Source organism: Babylonia areolata, chromosome 20 (genome assembly GCF_041734735.1).
Source record: "Babylonia areolata isolate BAREFJ2019XMU chromosome 20, ASM4173473v1, whole genome shotgun sequence".
Classification (NCBI taxonomy): Eukaryota; Metazoa; Mollusca; class Gastropoda; order Neogastropoda; family Buccinidae; genus Babylonia; species Babylonia areolata.
Genome location: NC_134895.1, coordinates 33,118,340 through 33,142,374, shown reverse-complemented (window position 1 = coordinate 33,142,374; position 24,035 = coordinate 33,118,340).

Sequence of the window (24,035 nt, the reverse complement as noted above, 5' to 3'; positions counted from 1 at the left end):
CTCTGTTAGCTTAACAAATGCTTGTTTGATTTCATTTAATGATTGACTGATTTGTTCATTTATTTATTTGACATTCCCTTTCATTCCAAATATAACATTACCATAATCTAGATTTATTTGTTTAGTGTCTCCAACTCCGGTAAAAAAGGTGTCTCGATTTGTCCAGATATTAACAAGTTACAGACGGGGCCGAGTGTACACAAGTAGTTATTTTCGTAAATGAGAGATGGGTCAGTTTTAACGGTGCCGCCTTGTTGAGGACCCTCTCTCTGTACAGGAAATTCAGACAAAATAGGCAAGTCTTCGTCTCTGACCAAGACCTATGGACAAAGGTGTCTGCAGCACTTATGTCTTGGAGAGAAAACGATGACCCCCCCCCCCCCCCCGGTCCCCCCCAAAAGGACATCCTGCCAGCCAGACAGATTGGTACATAAACAGAAACTGTAGAGTGATCGGACCAATCTCATTCTGGCCCTTATGGTCTGAAGCCTTTTTAGGGCTTCTGCTGAGTGTGACAGATACAGACACGCAAACACAGACTGACTAGCATACAGAGATAAATAACACACACACACATATATACACACACATATATATATATATACACACACACATATATATATATATATATATATACATACATACATACATATATATATATATATATATATACATACATACACATCCTATCTTCTTGGGATGGAAGGCGCTGGAAGATCAACTATCACATCTCCTGCACCACGCCAAACTTGGTCTATTTACCTGCAGACTACACCCGGAGGCACAATACGTGGGAAGCTCCTACGATCTTATGAGGAGAAAGGCAAACCACAGAAGCAACTGCAAACTGAGGAAAGGCACCAAGTGTTCGGTCGCTGCCCATGCTTCTTCCAATCTTCACCCTACTGACGACAACCTCAGCTTTTTACAGATGACAGCGTTGGAGCAGGTCAACAAAGCAGAGGAGCTGAAAAGAGGAGAATTATGCTGCATATGTAACCTTGGGACAGTTTTTGTTTGGACTGAACTTGAAAAACGACATCCATGGGCTTTCGTTGTGAACCCTAATTTGTGGAGTTACCAGTCTGGCTTGTCGTGGTGGTGGTTATACACGATCACTGAGATACAGAGAGAGAGAGAGAGAGGTGTATATAGAAAATTGTAGGAATATTTATAACATGATATATTTACGTAGTAGAAGATGTCATGTAAGGTCCAAGAAGATGCCGTATAAAATAACATTTCGTCACTGTCACGCCCTATAAGACAGCGGACTAGAAACCCCCACCCAACCCAGCACTGACACCCAGACAACACAAACACAGACTAGAATAAGTTCAAATACATTTATTCAATCACACACAAACTGACTGATAAAGAATGAGCATAATCTCAGCTACAGTAATTGAAACACTCAATGAGCGAATATTTACAATTCAAAACCACCACAGACCTTGTAGAAACAAGCGCCAGCGAAAACCGGTTCAGAGAATGTTCTCAGTGTGCACACTTAAGACGGCTGTTAAAAAAAAAGAAAGAAAAAAAGAAACCCTCTACACAACACTAAAGAGAAAAAAAAAAGCACAACAACGATACGGTAACTTGAACGACGATGACTTGAACAGCGAAAACTGAAGAAAAAGACGATGAAGCTGGAGAACAAACGACAACAGTGATGAGAAGAGGGCAAGAGGAGCAGTCAGCTGCAGCAGGAGTAACAACGCTGTCCGCTGAAGGAGAAATAGCACAGGAAGTGGGATGCTGAAAACTGCCAACCGGGTTACCACGACCCTGACGCTGGAAACAAACAAACAGACGACACATGTCCAGCAGGGCACCCCCTCTGAGCTGGAACACACAGAACATAGCTACATGGCCACCCGGAGGAAAAGAAATCCTCACTTGGGGGTGCCAACTGGGCAAAAAGCCCCAACCGAAAACACGGCACAACTTTCCTCAAAGAAGGCCGAGGGCACAAAGCCTCGAAACTTGCCACTGACATGAGACTTGAACATCTGCTCAGCAGTGGCACACACGCACAAACAAGACTCCACGATTGCACGAAATAAACGTAAAACAGGGAGTTACACACACAAACATGACAGGCAAGCTGGGGAGAGGAAGTGGGGAAGGGCACGTATGAAACAGCTGTGCACGTGATTGTCATGAGTTGTGACAGTCACCTTTTATGAGCGTAGGCTGAGACCAAGCTGCCGGTTTCAGCGAAAATTCAGATCAACATTTTAAATTATTTTTTTAATTGTTAAACAAAATAGGTGTTGGTTTTCAACTTTGTTTTATTTATTTTAAATTACACACACACACATATATATATATATATATATATATATATATATATATATATATATATATATATATACCTGTGGGTATACAGACAGGCCACCTTTTATGAGCGTAGGCTGAGACCAAGCTGCCAAACAGGGGAATGGCCCACACCGTGGACACAATCACTGATCATCACCCTCCCCAAAAAGGGCAATCTCCAGCAGTGTCAAAACTACCGCACCATCAGCCTGATTAGTCATCCCAGCAAAGTCATGTTGAAGATCCTGCTTAACAGACTGAAACCACAAGCAGAAAACATCATTGCTGAAGAACAGGCAGGTTTCAGACCAGGAAGGAGCACAACTGAACAAATCTTCAACTTGAGGTTGCTATGTGAGAGGTACCATCAACACCAACAAGACCTCTACCACGTCTTCATTGATTTTAAGAAGGCATTTGACAGGGTCTGGCATGCAGCTTTGTGGGCTACCATGAATCTGTACAACATCAACGCCAACCTGATCAGACTGATACAGCACCTCTATGACAAAGCCACCAGCGCCGTCTACCTCAACAATAGCATCGGGGACTGGTTCAGAACCACAGTTGGAGTGAGACAAGGCTGTCTACTCTCCCCAACACTCTTCAACATCTTCTTAGAAAGAATAATGGCTGACGCACTGGAAGAGCATGTAGGAACAGTCAGCATAGGCGGCAGAACAATCACAAACCTACGTTTTGCCGACGACATTGATGGACTGGCTGGAAAAGAAGAAGAACTGGCAAGCCTGGTCAAACATCTAGACAAAGCCTCCACATCGTATGGAATGCAAATCAGTGCGGAGAAAACCAAACTGATGACTAACAACACCAACGGCATCAGCATTGACATCAAAGTCAACGACGAAAAGCTTAAAACAGTCCACAGCTTCAAATATCTGGGAGCAATCGTGTCAGATGAAGGATCTAAACCAGAAGTACTCTCGAGAATTGCCCAAACAACAATGGCACTCAACAAGCTGAACACCATCTGGAACAACAAAAACATCGCTCTCAGCTCAAAAATCAGACTGATGCGTTCCCTGGTTATTTCAATATTGCTCTACGCCTGCGAGACTTGGACCCTGACTGCGGACATCGAGAGAAGAATCCAAGCTGTCGAGATGAGATGCTTTCGTAGACTACTTGGCATCTCCTACAGAGACCACATCACTAACACGGAAGTGAAGAACAGAATCAAGCAAAGTATTGGACCCTACGAAGACCTTCTGTCCATAGTGAAAAAACGCAAACTTAGGTGGTATGGACACATCTCCCGATCATCTGGTCTTGCCAAAACGTTCCTGCAAGGCACCGTACAAGGAGGCAGAAGGAGAGGACGGCAGAGGAAGAGATGGGAAGACAACATCCGGGGTTGGACAGGCTTGACGCTCGGTGACGCCCTGAGGAAATCAGAAAACCGTGAAGAGTGGAGAGGGGTGGTGGCCAGGTCAGCAGCGGTGCCCCAACGGTCTGAACCCAGACTACGGGAGAGGTGAAGGTGAGGTGAAGGTGAAGGTGATACAGACAGGCAGATATACATAAAGACAAACAGGTTGATACCTGAGTGGTATCCCGTTTCCATTTCGTTTGAGCTGGCTGAGAGATATGGGTTGCAGAAAGTGAAAATACTTTCGCTTCATTTCTTGTATCATTGTGTTTGACAAGGCTATGGAAAATCCCTGTTTTTGTAGCCTTACTTATTCACCTATTTGCTTGTTTGTCTCCCCTCCTCTCATTCAACTCCACATGACATTCACATTTGGTTGGTATATGTTTACAATACAATACACAATACAATACACACACTTTATTGTCTATACTTTGGTACAGAGATTCTCTTTTTTGGCAGCAGCACATGTCCAACATAAAAAGAAAACAACAAACAAATAAAATGAATGAAAAATTTAAAAAAAGATAATTTAAATGGTACCAAATGGAAACAGCTATATACAAATATACAGATTACTGAAATTCACGTGCCTCTCCATTTCAGTCAAACTGTAATCTGTGCAGAGACTGATAAACTGCAGGTACGTGAGAGCATATCCAAGTATACTTGGAATGTCTTGATCTGTATGGATGTGACCTTCTCGCACATATTTCATATTCGCGTGTGCATACCGAAAGACGGTCAGAATACGGCATAGAGAAAAGTACATTTTGTTCACTTCGCACGGTGAATATTTCCATGCTTCTCTTGCTTCCAGCGCTTCAGAAATACACAGTGACACACACACACACACACACACACACACACTGTAAACGACATTCTAATCTCAAATATACCAAGGGACGAAAATATGGTTCGTTATTTCAATCCTTTCCATCACAAAAGCAACCCAAATGCATGCAATGATGCTGCCAAAGAATGGATTTGTGCAAAGTTTGAGCACTTGAAGATTGAAATGGTGGATGGCCATAACTGCGAGAAGCTGAGCTCGCTTAAGTATCACAAGCTAAGCAACGATGGGAATAAACCTTGACGGTTACTGGGGTAGTGACTTTATAACGAATGTATCTGGGGCTCGGTAAAGGAAGACGAGGCCCAATTCTCTTCTTCCGCCTTGCCCTCACAAAGACAGCTACCCGTTCACATTTGCGTGGAGCGAGGAAATGTGGAGTACAGTGCCTTTCCCAAGGACGCAACACCATGGCAAAACGGGTCCTCGAACCCTGATCACTGGTGAACACTGGATCGGAAGTCCAACGCCTAACCGATTCTGCCACGGTGCTTTCACTTGGATTGTTGTAAATGTTGTGATATTGGACACACTGCAGGACTACCGCTAAAGCAACTCTCTATTGTCTGGTTTGCCTGCTTCATCCATTCAGTCCCTTCAGCGCATACAAAACTCTGCTGACCGACTCGCCCTCAGAAAGAAAAGATCTGAGCACCTCACTCCTCTCTTGCAATATCTCCACTGCCCCCCTGTCTCACACAGAATATGGTACAAGATCAGCACTTTATGTTATAAATGTATTCACAAATCTGCCCCTTGCTATCTATGTGGCTGCCTTCACCTTTACACACCATCTCGCTCTCTACGATCGGCTTCGGATCCACTCTGATTACGTATACCCAGATTCAAACACTCGACTGTTGGCCGACGTTCTTTCTCTGTCTCTGGACCTTGTAATTGGAACGAACTTCCTCTTTCGCTTCGTCAGGTCTCCACACTCAGCTCTTTCAAGTCTGGCCTTAAAACCCACCTCTTCCCAAAATAGCCTCCCTTCTCTGCCTCTTCCTTGTCTTCAGTTCTTTTTCTCCAGTTTTAGTTATGCATGTGTGTGAATGACTGGTGCAAAAGCGCTTTGATTTGTCTCTGCACAAGATTCAGCGTTATATAATAATAATAATAATAACAATAATAATATTGCGCAGAGACAGAAGAAAAAAAAAACAGAGAAAAAAACGAACTGTGTACAGCTGCTTCCAGTCTTAACTTGTGTGCTTGAAGGAGACAAACCCATTCGGTGCAACCACACGTTAGGATAGTTGGTGCTACCACTGTTCAGTAAGAGGAATCACGCTTTGTACAGTTCCTTACGTCCACGACCCGCTCCTCTTCCATCACACGTCTCCATCCACATCTTCACTGAGTAACGATGACGGCAACTGATACGGGATATTTAAGGGATTGGTTTACAGCACACTGGATATGGACCAGGGACTGGTCAGATGACATGCAAGTCTTTGGGTGATCTATGTCATCAGCCAGACATACCATCAGTGCCATGTAGAAGGAAACTTGGACATGCATAGACATCTTTGTGAGAGATAACGCGGATTCGGGAATAATTGAAAAACGATAAAGTTGTCTCAGCCACGTCTGTGGAAGATAAAGTCATCTTCCTTGATGGATTTCTACTCATCCACGTGTTTCTGATAAGGCAGTCGGGTGGATGTGAAGCAGGCATCAGACCGTTTTAGACTGGCTGCCTTCATAGGCGAGACTGCTCGATATCATAAGATGTCGAGACTGCGACAAAGAAAGTCACGGTTCATCAGTTTCTACGTCATTCTTGCATCGACAACACCAGCAACCGAAAACCACTGCCGCCTGTGTGAGACGCTTGAAGTGAAATCATCAAAAGATAACTTACCCCATTTTTTTATCACGGTCCTGCGACTGTGCGTGCTGACACGTACCACCATGGTGATTTGCTATTTTTTATACATCAATAAAACCTGTGCGGACACAGACTTTGACACACAAAACCGACAGATCTGGAGAAATCTGGTGAACAGCTCTTATGTGCGACGACGCCCCAGTGACTTCACAAAGCTGAGGGAGAAGAAGAAGAGGAGGAGGAGAAGAAGCATATAGGCATTAAGTCCAACCCTGTCTTGCCCTCATTCCCATACACCTTTTCCTCTTTCTTCATCCCATTCTACGGCTATAGAGCAATCGCAATCGTATCAATCAATCAATCAATCTATCTATCTCTGTACGCTAAGTAATTCTGTTAGATTGCACACTGAATAGAACAGCTTTAGTCTATCATACAGCTGTAGTGTAACACCATCATACAGCTGTAGTGTGCCTCTATCATACAGCTGTAGTGTACCTCTATCATACAGCTGTAGTGTACCTCTATCATACAGCTGTAGTGTACCTCTATCATACAGCTGTAGTGTACCTCTATCATAGTGTACCCTCCATCATACAGCTGTAGTGTGCCTCTATCATACAGCTGTAGTGTACCTCTATCATACAGCTGTAGTGTACCCTCCATCATACAGCTGTAGTGTACCCTCCATCATACAGCTGTAGTGTGCCTCTATCATACAGCTGTAGTGTACCCTCCATCATACAGCTGTAGTGTACCTCTCTATCATACAGCTGTAGTGTTCCTCTGTCATACAGCTTTAGTGTACCTCTCTATCATACAGCTGTAGTGTTCCTCTGTCATAGTGTACCCTCCATCATACAGCTGTAGTGTACCTCTATCATACAGCTGTAGTGTACCTCTATCATACAGCTGTAGTGTACCCTCCATCATACAGCTGTAGTGTACCTCTCTATCATACAGCTGTAGTGTTCCTCTGTCATACAGCTGTAGTGTACCTCCATCATACAGCTGTAGTGTTCCTCTGTCATACAGCTGTAGTTTACCTCTATCATACAGCTGTATTGTACCCTCCATCATACAGTTGTAGTGTACCTCTATCATACAGCTGTAGTGTACCCTCTATCATACAGCTGTATTGTACCCTCTATCATACAGCTGTAGTGTACCTCCATCATACAGCTGTAGTGTACCTCTCTATCATACAGCTGTAGTGTTCCTCTATCATACAGCTGTAGTGTACCTCTATCATACAGCTGTAGTGTACCTCTCTATCATACAGCTGTAGTGTTCCTCTGTCATACAGCTGTAGTGTACCTCTATCATACAGCTGTAGTGTTCCTCTGTCATACAGCTGTAGTGTACCCTCCATCATACAGCTGTAGTGTACCTCTATCATACAGCTGTAGTGTACCTCTCTATCATACAGCTGTAGTGTTCCTCTGTCATACAGCTGTAGTGTACCTCTATCATACAGCTGTAGTGTACCCTCCATCATACAGCTGTAGTGTACCTCTATCATACAGCTGTAGTGTACCTCTATCATACAGCTGTAGTGTACCCTCCATCATACAGCTGTAGTGTACCTCTCTATCATACAGCTGTAGTGTACCCTCTATCATACAGCTGTAGTGTACCTCTATCATACAGCTGTAGTGTACCTCTCTATCATACAGCTGTAGTGTTCCTCTGTCATACAGCTGTAGTGTACCTCTATCATACAGCTGTAGTTTACCTCTATCATACAGCTGTATTGTGCCTCTATCTGATCGTCTGCTTTGATTGGTCAGGCCCAGGGGTGTCTGGCAAGCTGGACCCAAGCAATCGATATTCTTTCCGCTGGGCAAAGGTCAACGCCGATGGCTGTGACGTGAACGCTGATTGACATCCGTCTTTGTCAGACTGGCCAATTCAGCCTTCTCCTTCAGCTTTGCACTACTTCTTCGTCGTCTTCTTTTGAAAATGTTGAACAATTCTTACTGATTACAAAGCATTTTCAGAGACGTGTTCTAAATGTAAATATGTGTATACTCACAGTAACTTTCTCCACCTCGCCCACTCTTTTCCTCACCCTCGCCCCCACACCTGTCCTTCCCTAACCCCCTCCCCACCCCCCGCTCTGTTTCGACCTGTGGCCCATGGCCGATGTTAAAAAACAACAACAACAACAACAAAATTTCGTTCTTTCGTTCGTTTATAATTGCTTTCAGGATCTAATCGACAGTGAGACTGATAAACATGGCAATGACTGTGACAAATGTCATAACGTTTTTTTTTGTTGTTGTTTTTTTTTTTATATAGTTTCATTAACGATTTTGGCTTTACAAGTACTGAGAAGACAAATTCCACCCAACACCAGCACTTTAAAGACTTGTAGATCAAATGATCTGTTGAAACAGAGTACATGATTTCCCAAACTATTACACCAAAATAGCTATCGCTAATACAGAAACGACTGAAAATTCATGCTTTGCTTGTGATCTTTGGTAGTCTGTCAGTCTGGTTAGTCTCTTCCATCCGATCCTGAAAAAAATACAACGCTTTTACCTCTGCACTTTATTCAACTGAAATGCGATATACGCAGTCGCAATGATATTTACAAACCTCTACCCGACATCAGCAAAACACTTGCAGCAGAGCAAATTAGTCTATCGAAGAATAATTGTTTATTTCCTAAATTTTTACTCAGCATTAGTAAGTGCATTGTTCACAAAAGTTTGTACCATTCATCTTCGATTCGCAACCCTCCCATCTCAACCCCCTAAATAATTTTTTTTTAAAGTAAAAAAAAGAAGCAAACAAACAATCACCACTTTCATCATCAGCTGATTGAGCAACACACGTACTCATTACGAGATATTCGAACGAACAACGTCTGGCGGACAGTGTACTAAGTTTGGACGTGCTCCAGCAGACCTCCCTGACCTTGTAGGACAATTGTCGTCAATCTGCTATCGTCAGGGTGGAGCCCTGTACAGCAAATCCAGACAAGTGGGGAACTGTTGGCAGGACGTCTTCCATAAGCTGTCTCCACCCACCACCCATGTCTATAGAAGACGATGTTGAACCGGAAGAGGAGCAGCCAGGAGGCAGGCAAATAAAGACTGATTGATGGAGTCTCGCTTGTTCTGGTCTGAGTGTGTGCTTGGACACACTGCAGGACCACCGCTAAAGTTCTGGCTTTCGTGTGTGTCGTCCAGCTGACCACACAGGGGTCATACCAGGAATGTGCCAATAAAACTGAACAGAATCAAACAAGCAGATGGGCAGAGACAGACAGATGGATAGACAGATAGATAAACAGACAGATCGATAGATAGAAAACAGATGGACAGATAGGCAAATAGTGAGAAAGAAAGAAAGATTGATGTAGACAGATTGATATCAACATTATCACAAATAAAGACAACAAAAAATACCTCCACATGATTACAGATAACAATACTAATAACGATCACAGTTATACAGATGTATCAACAGATACACAGGTAATTGAATACACAGGTGTCAATGACATCAGTCACACCGGCAGGTAGAGCATATCGCTAAGAAGATACCCACTACAATTCTCAATACACCAACACAGAATATGAAATACGCAGATTTCTTTCCAAGAAAAGAAAAGGACAAATCTCCCCGGAATCTGTTCTTGCAATGTTCACCAGCCTCCACCTAAAAAAAAAGAAAAAAAAGAAAAAGAAAAAAGAGTGCAAGCAAAATGATGCTTCGGAAGGAAATGTCTTGATCCGGAAGACACCTGAAGTATAATAATAAACAAAATAAAGAAAGAAACTCGGAGGGAACTTTGCTTTAAAGTGGGTCCTCCGCAAGAGAGAGGTGGTTGTTTGTTTGTTTTTTTAATTTTTTTTTTTATTGCAACCAAGGTATGCAGTGTCCATTTTGTCCTCTGGAGACTCATTAGCTTTAGTCCTGGTAGTCAGCTACTGAGAAAGTATCCAACGCATGCAAGAAACGGCTTCCAAAGAATGGGGAACAATCTTCGTATATTCTGAGAAATTACTCTTACAGTTCTGCTTGAGCAGTCACGCTAAGATGAGAGAGGAAAGATCTCTTTCTCTCTCTCTCTCTCTCTCTCTCTCTCTGTCTCACAGAGGTGTTGTAGATCACAGGTTTAAGCACTTCGATTGTGTGTGTGTGTGTGTGTGTGTGTGTGTGTGTGTGTGTGATGTCCTTCCCAGTCTCAACATCACCCTTCGTGCGCAGCTGTGGGAAGTCATTGGATTATCATTTTCCTCACACTGAGATAACAAAACAAAATCCGCTAAATTCTAAGTGATGTTTCTTGATCACTTGCTACAGGGGATGGTTCACTGTCAGGCCCAACGTCGGCTTATTTCACAGAATGACAGTTGGGCCAACAGTAAAGTGAGAGCTGTATGATCCAAGGTTTCTCAACTGCAATGGAAAATCATTTACAGTTTAGTCTTTTGTGAAGGACTATGACCCAGAAATTAGGAGGCAAGATCGCCTTCGCTCTTAGACCTGCAGCCTTGGGGTCTAGTTGGTCTTTTGGAAATCATCCCAACGCTGACTGTCCTAAAACCCTCTTGGCTGAGAGAGTGGGGATGTAACTTGGGCAAGACACTCTCCACTGTAATCAAATTCTAGCCAAGATAGTCAGGACAGCAGATGCCTCCTCTGCTGTTCTGATGGTCATAGTCAGACACGACTGACTGTCATACAAACATGTGATCTCCTTTGGCTCTCCTCGAACGACCCGATTTCTCCTTTCCGCCACCGGCCCCAGTAGTTCCACCCTCTCTCCTTTACCTGTTTGAAACGTACAATGAATATATAGCATTTTTGTAATTTACTTTCAATGACAGGGGAGTTGTTAAGTTGTTGACCTGCACCTATTTTCCTCCGATTTACCATGCTGTTACATGTATCTATTTATATGTCTGTCTCTCTGCCTGCCTGTCTGTCTGTCTATCTTTTCACACGTATCATGATCTACAGTGTACTTGTGTGTTGAGCAATTTAAACGTGAATACTGTTGCTTGGGTAGCTGTCCATTATAAATTTAGAAAAAAAGAAAAGGCAGCTTAAAACACACACACACACACACACACACACGCACGCACGCACGCGCGCGCACACACACACACAGAGCGCGCACGCACACGTACACACACAGAGACGCGCGCGCGCACGCACACACACACACACACACACACACACACATATACCTCAACCACCACCAAAGAAAGAAAGAAAGAAACACACGAACTGCCGAAGTGCTCACAAATTTTGATCTACAAACGCACGCACGCGCACGCATACCGATGAGAAAAGTTTAGAGCGCCATCAGCAGTGAGTCAGTTTTATCCCATTCTCTTAGGGAATGAGAGAGTTGGGCCTCACCTTCCTGTGCAAAGCCCTGGACGCAGCGGATGTGATTTCACTGCCCCGATGGCCATTAAAGGCAATGGGACCATTGACCTCAAACTTTACCCGAAATGTTGCCGGGAGCCCAAAGTCAAGCAAAGACACGTTCATCAGAAACACACACACACACACACACACACACGTGTGTGTGTGTGTGTGTGTGTGTGTGTGTGTGTGTGTGTGTGTTTGTGTGTGTGTGTGTGTGTGTGTGTGTGTGTGTGTGTGTGTGTGTGTGTGTGTGTGTGTGTGCAGCATGTAGTTAGCACATGTAAAAGAATTCGCGGCACCAAAGGGTTGTCCATGGCAAAATTTTGTTGAAAAATCTATTTTGATGGTAAAACAAATTGACTTGTGGCGCTGTACTGTGGAAACCCGCTCTCTCTGTGGTATCGCACACACAGAAACATGTGACAAAAAAGTAATACGATACAATTCATTAATACACTTTCCTTCAGTTCCCGCTAACTGCACCACAATAACGTTGAAAATATTTTGAGAGAGCGCAAGGTGTCTTCCCTCTGGACATCAATATACAAATGGTTCATCGTACATGGTATAGTAAACGCAGTGACTGTGCCAAAATAATGTACAGCTCGGTGACCTCCTCTTGGTCTGTTGCTGCAGCGAAAGCAAAGGAGGCAGAGAAAAACTGAGAACCACTATTTTCTTATTGAATGTTGTATGAAAGGTTATTGGTGCTGGAGCAGAAGTCCAGTCTGTCAAAATATCTGCAAGCACCTCCACTTTCTGTTCCCCCTTCTTCTTCTCTGCCTGTCGTCTCTTTGCGTCACCAAACGGTTATGGTGATAGTGGCTGATGAGGGATTGACTCAAGGACGCTTAGACTGTAAAAATCCAACTCGACAACCATTGGGACACTGCGCCCACCGAAATGGTCTTTTATTTTCTTACCCATTCTTGGGTTCTTCATGAACTCTTTTGGAAGACTGAAGAATAAACACAGGGCTTCTTCTTATGATTGCCTATTTACGAGCGCAAACTTGATCAGAAATGGGAATTATAAGATGCAGGGTTCACGACAAAGAAAATCATGTATCATTACTGTCAATTTTTTTTTCCACTGAAGTTGTGAGGAAGACCCAAGAGGTTTCCCTAACGCCAGTATTATTGATGTCATCAACCAACCGCCTTGTCTTTCTCTGTTGCAGCAAATCTAGGTAAGCCGAGAAATATTGGCAGACAGTACAGTAGTTGAGAGTGATTGATTTTTCCCCCAAAGAAAGACGGCTCTTTCAACCGACAGCGAGAAGGCAACAGACAGATATCCAACCCTGTTTGTAGTAAGCTATAGACTGCTGCAAAAGTTGCATAAATAAACAGACGTACAGACAAACAAAAATGGACACAAAAGAAACAGTTGCACAAATGAGTAAATAAACACGCATATATACAGTCTTATATAATTATATACATACAGAAACGACACTGATGAGACACAGTGAGTGTTGAACACTGGGCTGATCTATTTTCCTCCAGTTAAATCTGCACTGTGTGGTATCGGACGTGTGAACTTTGACGATTGCCAACGTCATTTTCGTTACACAACCTACATGGAGACTTCAGAAAGAACGCGGACGGTGTGAACTCAACAACTGTAGTAAACCACGCTCTCTTCCTATTATCACCTTCTTCTTGGATGGTCAACCAAGTGGCTTGTTTGGCAACGTCCACCCCAGTCACTCAATATTCTTTTCGCTAGACAAGGGTCAGAATCCATGCCTGTGACATGAATGCTGATTCTGATCGATCCTTATCAGACTGGTCAGTTCTGATTTCTTCTTTCGCCGTGTACATCTCGCTTACAGTTGAGGAGGATGCTGACTGACGATGAGGCGCCATCTGATTTGTTCTCATTATCTGGTGTGCATATATATATATATATATATATGTATGTATATGTGGGAGGTGGGGGTATATGGGCGTGTGTGTGTGTGATTGTATAAGTGTGTGTGTGTGTGTGTGTGTGTGTGTGTGTGTGTGTGTGTGTGATTGTATAAGTGTGTGTGTGTGTGTGTGTGGTGAAAGCTGCGATACGTAGCCTAGGAATGAGTGTGTGGAGGAGGTGGTGGAGGTTGGAGGGGGATGCAGTGTTATTTGGGAGACGGTGTGTGTGTGTGTGTGTGTGTGTGTGTGTGTGTGTGTGTGTGTGTGTGTGTGTGTGTGTGTGTGTGTGTGTGTGTGTGTGTGTATTTGTGTGTGTCGGTACTCGTGTACGTTTATGTGTATTTGTGCTTTCATATCTGTGAAACTGTATGTTTGTTCCATATCTGTTATGCCTGTGTGTGTGTGTGTGGGGGGGGGGGGGGGGGTATGTGTGAATGTGTGTCTGCATGTTTTACATTTATTTGCTTATTTATCATCATTATTTTCTTATTATTATTATCATCATCCTCATCCTCATCATCGTCATCATCATTATTATTATCTTCTTTTTTTTCTCAAGACCTGATTACGCGCGTTGGGTTACGCTGCTGGTCAGGCATCTGCTTGGCAGATGTGGTGTAGCGTATATGGATTTGCCCGAACGCAGTGACGCCTCCTTGAGCTATTGATACTGATACTGATACTAACTGCAAGGTAGGGTCGTTAGTGATACTGATGTTGAGTGTTGGCCTAGTTGAAACGCGTCCGCCAATGAAGCGAGATAATCTGAGTGCAGTGGTTCGAATCCCACAATCACCAATATTTTCTCCCCTTCACTAGGCCTTGAGTGGTGGTCTGGACGCTAGTCATTAGGAAGAGACGAAAAACCGACGTCCTGTGTGCATCATGCACTTAGCGCACGAAAAAGAACCCACCTTAGTGCACGTAAAAGAACCCACGGTAACAAAAGGGTTGTCCCTGGCAAAATTCTGTAGAAAAATCCAGTTCGACAGGAAAACAAGTAAAACTGCATGCAGAAAATATACAACAAAAAAACAAGGGTGGCGTTCTCCCTGAGGAGAGCAGCCCGAATTTCACACAGCTAAACCTGTTGTCATAACAAGAGTAATACAACACAATATACAACACAATATGATAATGAACAGTGATGTTAGAACATAAAATATCGACTTCTTGATATCCAGGCTGTCCTGGATGAGAACATCTACCAGCAACACATTTGCAGAGCAAATTAACTATTGAATATTAACTCTTTATTCCCTGATTTATATTATACAATATCAGTACGTGCACTGCTTACACACGTTTGTATCCGCAATCTTCGATTACCCCCCCCCCCCACACACACACACACACACACCCTCTAAAAAAATAAAACAAAAAAAAAACAAAAAACAAAAAAAAACACTTTTGTCTTCAGATGATTGCGACATACGTAGTCGCTACGAGATGTTCAAACAAACGGCGTCTGAAGGACACTGTACGAAGTCTGGACGTGCTCCTAGTAGACCTCCAAGACTCTGTATGACAATTATCGTAAATCAACTATCGTCGGGGTAGAGCTCTGTACGGCGAATTCAGACATGTGGGGGAACTGTTGGCAGATGGCACAGGACTTCTTCCATAAGCTGTCTCCACCACTCATGTCTACAGAACACGATGTTCGGCCAACAGATAGGCAGCCAGGCTGGCAAATAAAGACTGATTGATTGAATCATGCTCGTTCTGGTCCGAGTGTTCTTCAGGTCAGTGCAGGGCTGCTGAGACAGAGACCGAGACAGAGAAGAGAGAGAAAGACAGATGGACTGATAATAATGTACACAAAGATGAAGAAATAGTTTGATATAGATAAATAGCTCTATAGTTAGGTAGCTAGACAGACACTCAGATAGCTAGATAGACGGGTGAATATATATATATATATATATATATATATATATATATATATAGTTAATTAATTGATAGATTAAAAACAAAACAACTGACGGTACGACAGTATCAGTATTGACAAAACAACAAAACAGCAAGATCTGCTACATATATACAGAAAATGATAGATTGAAACCTTCAACTAAATTGGATGCATCATCCATATTCCAATGCAAGCTCTTGTTGGGGTTAAAATGTCACCGGAGTGTATGTCACTGTGATTTGCGAGTGTATTCGAGCAAATGTTGGCTGAAATAAATAATAATGATAACAATAATAATGGTACTTATACAACGCTGAATCTTGTGCAGAGACAAATCAAAGCCCTTTCGCACCAGTCATTCACACGCATGCATAACTCAAAAACTGGAGAAACTGAAGACAAGGAAGAGACAGGGAAGGGGGGGGGGCTATTTTGGGAAGAGGTGGGTTTTAAGGCCAGACTTGAAAAAGCTGAGTGCGGAGAACTGACGAAGCGAAAGAGGAAGTTCATTGCAACTGCAAGGTCCAAAGACAGAGAAATCTTGGCATAAGGTATACAGGGCTTATGGAGAAGGTGTCTGATTGAGAGAGATCTATGGGAGACTACTGATCACAATGGACATCAAGCTGGGTGGACAGACAAGCCTGCATGCATACAGACAGACAACTGATCGAACTACTCCCTATATCATTCCAGCCAGTCCCAGGAGCTGTCTTCAAGTTGCTGTCGAGATAAACAGATAGACAGATGTACAAAGATGACGGGACAGACTTGAGGGGCACAGACAGAGGCACACAAACGTATATCAATGAACGTGAAGACAGACATATATAAATGGGGGAGGTAAAAACGAAAACAAGGAGGTGAGAGAGACAGAGACAGAGATTGGAAGGGAGGATGTGGACATGATATCCAGTATTCTATTCTTGTTAGTTTCCAGAGTTTGTGCTCACATCACACATTTGACAGTAAATGAAATCAACCAGAGATGCCTCTTGACAGAGTGTTAACGAGTGGCTTTAAAAGACACAATGACTAATAACAGCAGAACAGAATATGACAGATGGGAAGGAAGCAAGGAGTCATAAAGCATTCCATTGACACCAGGAAGCACTGCTGGAGGGAAAACACCTTTGATGAAAGATTCATTTTATTGCGTTCAGGTGTCAGATGCCAGCACTCTACCCGAGAAAGTTTCGTGTTTTGTGCCCTTTACCTGCATTCCTCCCTTCCCCTTTGCCTTCTCTCCCCGCCCTCCATCTTCATTCCCATTCAGTCTGCTGTGAAGACGACTCAATACAAACTATTCTAAAGGCCGTGGCAATAAAAAGCGACTGCCCGTTCGCATACTGCAGTTAGATTTATTCCATACCACGTTTCTATTCTCAGACGATCGATGGTCATTGATCCGATGTTCTGCCACTTCGCTGTACAGGAAATTCAGACAGGCCAGGAAATCTTGGCAGACGGTGTACAGGGCTTATGCAGAAGGTGTCTGAGTGAGAGAGATCTAGAGGAGTCTACCGATCTCAGAGGACAGCAAGCTTGGTTGACAGATAAAACAGGATACAGACAGACAACTGATCGAACTGCTCCGTGTATTAGCCAAGCCAGTCTCAGGGGCCATCTTCAAGTTGCTGTCAAGATAGACAGACAGACAGATGGATAAAGATGATGGGACAGACTAGGCAGGCACATATAGAGGCACACAAAAGTAAATTGATGAACGTGTACACAGACATATGCAAAAGGAGGTAAAACGAAAACAAGGAGAAGATTCCATATTACTGTCTCCCCCCCCCCTTTTTTTTTAACAAGCCCAAAATCCGTAAATCAAAAGTTGTATTTTTTCCATAAATGTTACTGATTACTATGATATAGTTATTATGGAGTTTTAAAGTATTGGGTTGATTATTTCCATGTTGTTTAGTTGATTGTGTAATTTATATACAAAATAAAACGGTAGACGACCCAAGAAAGTCCGGGGAAAAAAAACAAAGAGAGAGAGAGAGAACGAACGAACGAACGAACGAACGAATGTTTTATTCAGATAAGGCCAGAGCCCCTTACTGAAGGGGGAATCATTGATAAATAATAATTACAAAATGACATGACACAGTAAATAGACAATTCAAATCAACCAAAAATTGTTAGCACAATATCAACCATATCACCCAAAATAGTCAACACAAATATTCAACAACATTCACGAGATAACTGTACTTAGTCTCTTCAATCCTTCATATATATATATGGCCAAGTTATGCAGAGTACATTCCTGTCTTGAAGACACGAGTAAACTGAACCTAAAATTAGACGGATCTCTATAATATTTCGGTTGAATAAGTTTTTGTCTAAGGTCACACAAAGCAGGGCAACATAACAAAAAATGCAATTCATCTTCTTTACCCGAACTGCATAATCGGCATGTATACCTGGGTTCATTTAGAATGCTATACCTAAAACTATGAGAAGCAATGCTAGAAATACCAAATCTAAATTTTGTCAGTGTACATTTTATATATCTGTTCAGTCCTAACTCAATGTATGGCTCAATCACATGTGATGTTTTAAAAAGTCTAAACTGTGCGAATCTATCACTAGTTTGTATATGATCATGCCAGTCTTGCCACCTGCAATCAATAATACGTTGTCTGAAACACTTTAAGAAACCTGCAATATCTTCCACCCCTTGATTATCCCATACAAATGCAAAGCCATATGTATTTAAACACTGACGAACACTCGTTGCCCAAGTCTTCTTACCATTATTATCCAAACTATATAACATTTTATATGCTTTAAATGGATATCTGTTTTCATTCATTCTAGTCAACTTTAACCAATATTTAATACATTTTATATAAGAATTTAGATAAATAGGGTATCTCCCCAGTTCGCCATAAACAAGATCATTTGGAGTTCGATTGTCTACATTAAGAAAACGTTTCAATGCAAACAAGTGCACTTTTTCTGTTACTATCCTATTTTCCAGTCCCCAGATTTCTGCTCCATACTGTAATATTGGCTGAACTTGCGAATCAAATAATCTAACAAATACACTAAAAGAACTACAGTCTACTTTATACAAAATATGAAGAATCAAAATAACTGCTTTTTTTGCTTTATTCGCAATGTCTTGACATGCAAAGTTGAAACTAAGTCTTGTTGAAAAATAAATCCCAAGATATTTATATGCGTTTACGACAGTTATTCTTTCACTTCCATATGACCATCTTTCATTTCTTGCCAAATACCCTCCCTTACGAAAAACAACAATATTTGTTTTATCCATATTTACCTTTAGCTGTAAATTAGTTGCAGCAGTGTATAAACTGTTAAGTTGTCGCTGTAAACCAACTGTTGTTATAGACAGCAAAATCATGTCGTCAGCAAAAAGTAAAACAAACAGTTCAATCAAATCAAAAGTAACACCATGTTGACCATTTTGCATAATTTCTAACGCTAGTTCATTAATAAAAAGTGAAAACAAGACAGGGCTACAGACATCCCCTTGCTTAACCCCACGAATACAATTCACACAATCTGATAATTTTGCCCCCGATCTCACTCTCGCTTTCACTTCATTATACATACTTTTCACACAAAGATACAGCTTACCACTGATTCCATTTTTCAACAAAACAGGCCATAAAAGTTTTCTAGAAATAGAATCGAAAGCCTTTTCAAAGTCAACAAAAGCAACATACAATTTTCTATTATTTGCAAACTGTTTTTGTATTGCGGCCATTAAAGTAAATATATGGTCAATAGTTGAATAGCCTTTTTTAAAACCAGCTTGATATTCTCCAATTATGTTATTCTGTGTTATCCATTCTTGTAGTCTATTGTTAATAATGGAACTGTATAACTTACTACTAATATCACTTAAAGAAATGCCTCTATAGTTGTTTACATTGTTAATATCACCTTTCTTAAACAATGGCATAATTATTGATTCTGTCCAATTGCTTGGATAGATTCCATTATCAAACAAATAATTAAACAGCTTCACCAGGAAACTAACAGTCGTCTCACCAGAATGTTTGAAAAATTCACCAATCAGTCCATCAGGGCCAGCAGATTTACCATTTTTTAATCTTCTAATCGCTAATAAGACTTCTTCGTGAGATATAGGTCTATCTAGTGTATAATTATCCCCTACATTTACTATATTCATGTTTTCAGTTACTTCCCCCTCGTCACCATCTTCATTTTCTAACACTTTTTTGAAATGTTCGAACCATTCTTGAATAGAAATATCATTTAAAGGTTGTACTTTCTTTTTTGAGATCTTTTGTACTGTGTCCCAAAATTCCTTTTGACTTTTAACAGAATCTATAAGTTTGTTTACTAATGAGTTATTATATTCTTTCTTTTTTCTCTTATTTAAATTTTTATATTCACGTCTAGCAATACAAAACAAAATGCGATCTTCTTTATCTAATGTTCTTCTACATATCCTCAACAGTCTGCGTACCCGGCGTTTCTCCATTTTACATTCATGATCAAACCAATTTCTGTCAGCTGCTTTTTTATTTATAAATATACGTTTTTTCATGTATTCTGCTTGTTCTTTAACAGTCTGATTAAACTTGTCTAATGCTCTATTTATATCAACGTGAATAAGATCTTCTGCTGACTGCAACTTTTCTTTTATTTCCTGTGACTCCATAGAAAAAGAAAAATATTCTGCATATATATCATTCCAACAATATTTAATAATGGACTGATTCATATCACAATCAGAATTCATATCACATTGCCTTGTGGAGTGTTTCTCAATATATAATACAATGGGTAAGTGGTCAGATTCAATTCTTTCTAATACCTGTAATTTTACATTCTGAGATGACGAATCAAAAAGATTTACAGACGCTAAAAAATAATCATTCACACTTGTGCCTAAATCAGAAACGTATGTGAAACGACCTTCTAGGTCACCATTACATACGCCGTTGAGAATGGTCAGTCCAAATACAGTGCACATATTAAGTAATTTTTTTCCATATGAATTTAATACCTTGTCTTCAGAATGTCTGTTTATCACACTACTGGCCTTTTTATGACAAACATATAATTCACCTTCATGTAAAATTTCAGGGGATACATCAGAAGTTCTTGCATTCAAATCACCACATAATAACAAATCAACATCATCTGAACATAACAGTTTTTCCAATACGCACTCTTCCAACATTTCAATTCCATTATCAAAATCACAAATATTATAATACGGTGCATTTTCTGGAGGAACATATGCACAGACAAGTAAAACATTTTTACAGAAGCCAAAGAAACTTTTATCCAACATAAATGTCATACAATATTTGCTGTCACAATCAATATACTGCACATAAGGAAGTAAGGTTTTCCTTACAAGACAAATTAATCCACCTGAGCACCTCCCCTGTTGTGTTATCTTGACTGCTGGTTTTACATACAACTTATGGTTTTTAAAAATAGAAGATTCAAATTTTTCAACAAATGTTTCTACAAGACATACAAAATCAAACAAAGAAACATACTGAACAAAACTTGAGTCACCCAACTTAGGTAGTAATCCACAAATATTCCAATGGAGAAATGAAATTGTATTTACAAATGTAACTAAACTTCCCACATTAGCTTCTCTTGAATCGCTCATCCATTTATGATCATGTTCTTCAACGCATTCATTCTCACGAACAACATTCTTATCTAAATTAAAGCAACCCATTTTACTATCCAGTTGTAAATCAGTGTACTTATCTTCATTATCATGTATTCCATCCATCATCATCATACAGTCACAGCCATCACCCACACAGTCATAATCATTCTCACTCACACAATCACCCTCACTGTTTAATCTATTCAAGTTCTCACAGACACCATCAGGATCATTTACATCTTCACATTCAGACTTTATAACTTTCTCATATTCCTTGTTGATGTCCATATCAGATCTATCACCATTTACATATTCGTCATCAAAAACAGTTTTATTTCTGGACATACAAACATCGCCGTTATCAACTTTCATCATCTCAAAAATATCACTGTGTAGCAAACAGTTACCAACAACACTGTGTTCAGCACACATAACATTCATGTCATGTAATAAAACATCATTCTCAGTACGCACACCATTATTTTGAACATCATTTACAGTAAACGAACATTGGGGTAGAATGTAAACATTCCTTTCATCCATCTTTTCATTCACAACATCAACACGTGTTCGGTTTACACATTTTCTATTTCCGTGTTGGCGACACACATCTACATCACGCTCGCACACCACACCGCGCTTAGATTTCAGTGTGGCACAGTTCACTGAGCCACTGACAAATTCGCTGCGCGAGCTTTCGACACGGCACACACACACACGGCACACACACGGTGACTGGTCAATTTTGTCACCCACAAAAATACCACGATGGATTGCGTTCATTTTACAGGGCAGGCCAGACCTCTATGGGATAAGTACCAGTCTGTCTCTACCATCCAATCCGTACTTTTTCCCTTCAATCACAAGATGGTCATATACCATTGTGACTTTTTTGTTCTCATTTCTGGCAGATTTTAAATGTGGTAATAATTTCTTTCTTATATCCCTCACCCGCAGAGAAAAATCTTCCCCGATAAAGATATTGCTTCCCTTTAACTTTTGTTTTGCACGCATAATCCTGTCTTTGTCCTTAAAGAATGTGCAGCGTGCCACTATGGGGGAGTTTGGTCTGGCATTAACCCTGTGCACACGATCAAATTGAACATCATCTGACAATTCAAGAGTATCAGTGAGCATATCTTTCACCCTGTCTTCACACTCTTCCCATGTCTCCTTGTCTCTACGGTGCATGCCATGTATTATGATGTTATTTCGTTTGGACCGACCTTCCAGATCATCCACTTTTCTATCAAGAGATTCAATCCTCGAATTCAGTCTTTCATTTTCTGTTTTTAATGCATCATTTTCTTGTTTCAAATCAGACACATCCTTTTTTAAATCAATCATCTCACCTTGCATCTTGACAATTCCATCTTTCATCTGAGTAAACTCATCTTTCATCCCTCTCATATCACCACTCAGCATGTCAAACTTACTATTGAGGTTACTGTTCAAGTCACTGTTGAGGTTGTTGATCATGGCCATCAAGTCCTTCAGGGTGGGGTCCGAAGACTGGTCTGGTGTAGGTCCGGTCCTGTCCACACTGTCCCTGCGTGAGGCACCTCCAGTACTCCCCAGACGTGTCTGTCGCATGCTGTCCGACTTGGGGCCAGGTCCTGGGTTCAGCTCCACATCACCACACTGATGGATCAAATTTCCGTAGTACAGTAGAGTGAGGAGCACTCCTACCATGACACCGTCTGCACGAGATCTGAGCCTCAAAGTGGATATTCTCATGGCGGCAAAATGTTTGGCCCGTTTGAACATAAAAGAGGCAAAGACTGCCTCAAAACTTCCACACACCGAGCGAAAAGTCAATGGAATCGAAGGCATGGTACTTCATAAATTGGACTGCAGACTTACAGGGGTTGGTACTAACCACATCCAGCGAAAACAGCAACAACATGCAGAGCTCGCCACGCGTGACCTCTCAGCTTCGTGTCTTAACCTTGACCCCCCAGAGAGAGAGAGAGAGAGAGAGAGAGAGAGGATGGGGGTGGGGTGTGGGGACGGGGAAGGTGTGCACATGACATTCAGCATTCTGTTCAGTTAGGTTCCAGAGGTTTTGCTTACATTACACATTTGACAGTAACTAAAATGAAGCAGAGATGCCTCTTGATGGGGTGTTCACGAGCGGCTGTAAGAGACACAGTAACTGCGGAACAGAGTGTGACAGATGGGAAGGAAGCAAGAAGGAGTCATGAAGCATTCCTTTGACACCAGAAAACACTGCTGGAGGTAAAACACCTTCTTTAATGAAAGCTTTACTGTGTCCAGGTGTCAGACGCCAACACACTACCTGAGAAAGTTTCGTGTTTTGTGCCCTTTACCTGCATTCCTCCCTTCCCCTTCGCCTCCTTCCCCCGTCCTCCATGTCTATTTCCATTTAATCTGCTGTAAAGACGACCCAATACAAACTATTCTAAAGGTTGTGGCAATAAAAGGCGTCGGCCTTCCCGCTAGCATACTGCAGTTGGATTTATTCCACACCAGGTCTCTGTTCTCAGACGATCGATGGTCATTGATCCGATGTCCTGCCACTCCGCTGTACAGGAATTCAGACAGGCCAGGAAATCTTGGCAGACGCTGTACAGGGCTTATGGAGGTGTCTGAGAGAGAGAGAGAGAGAGAGAGAGAGAGAGAGAGAGAGAGAGAGAGAGAGAGAGAGAGAGATCTAGGGGAGACTACCGATCACAGAGAACAGCAAGCTGGGTGGACAGACAAACCAGCATGCATACAGACAGACAACTGATCGAAC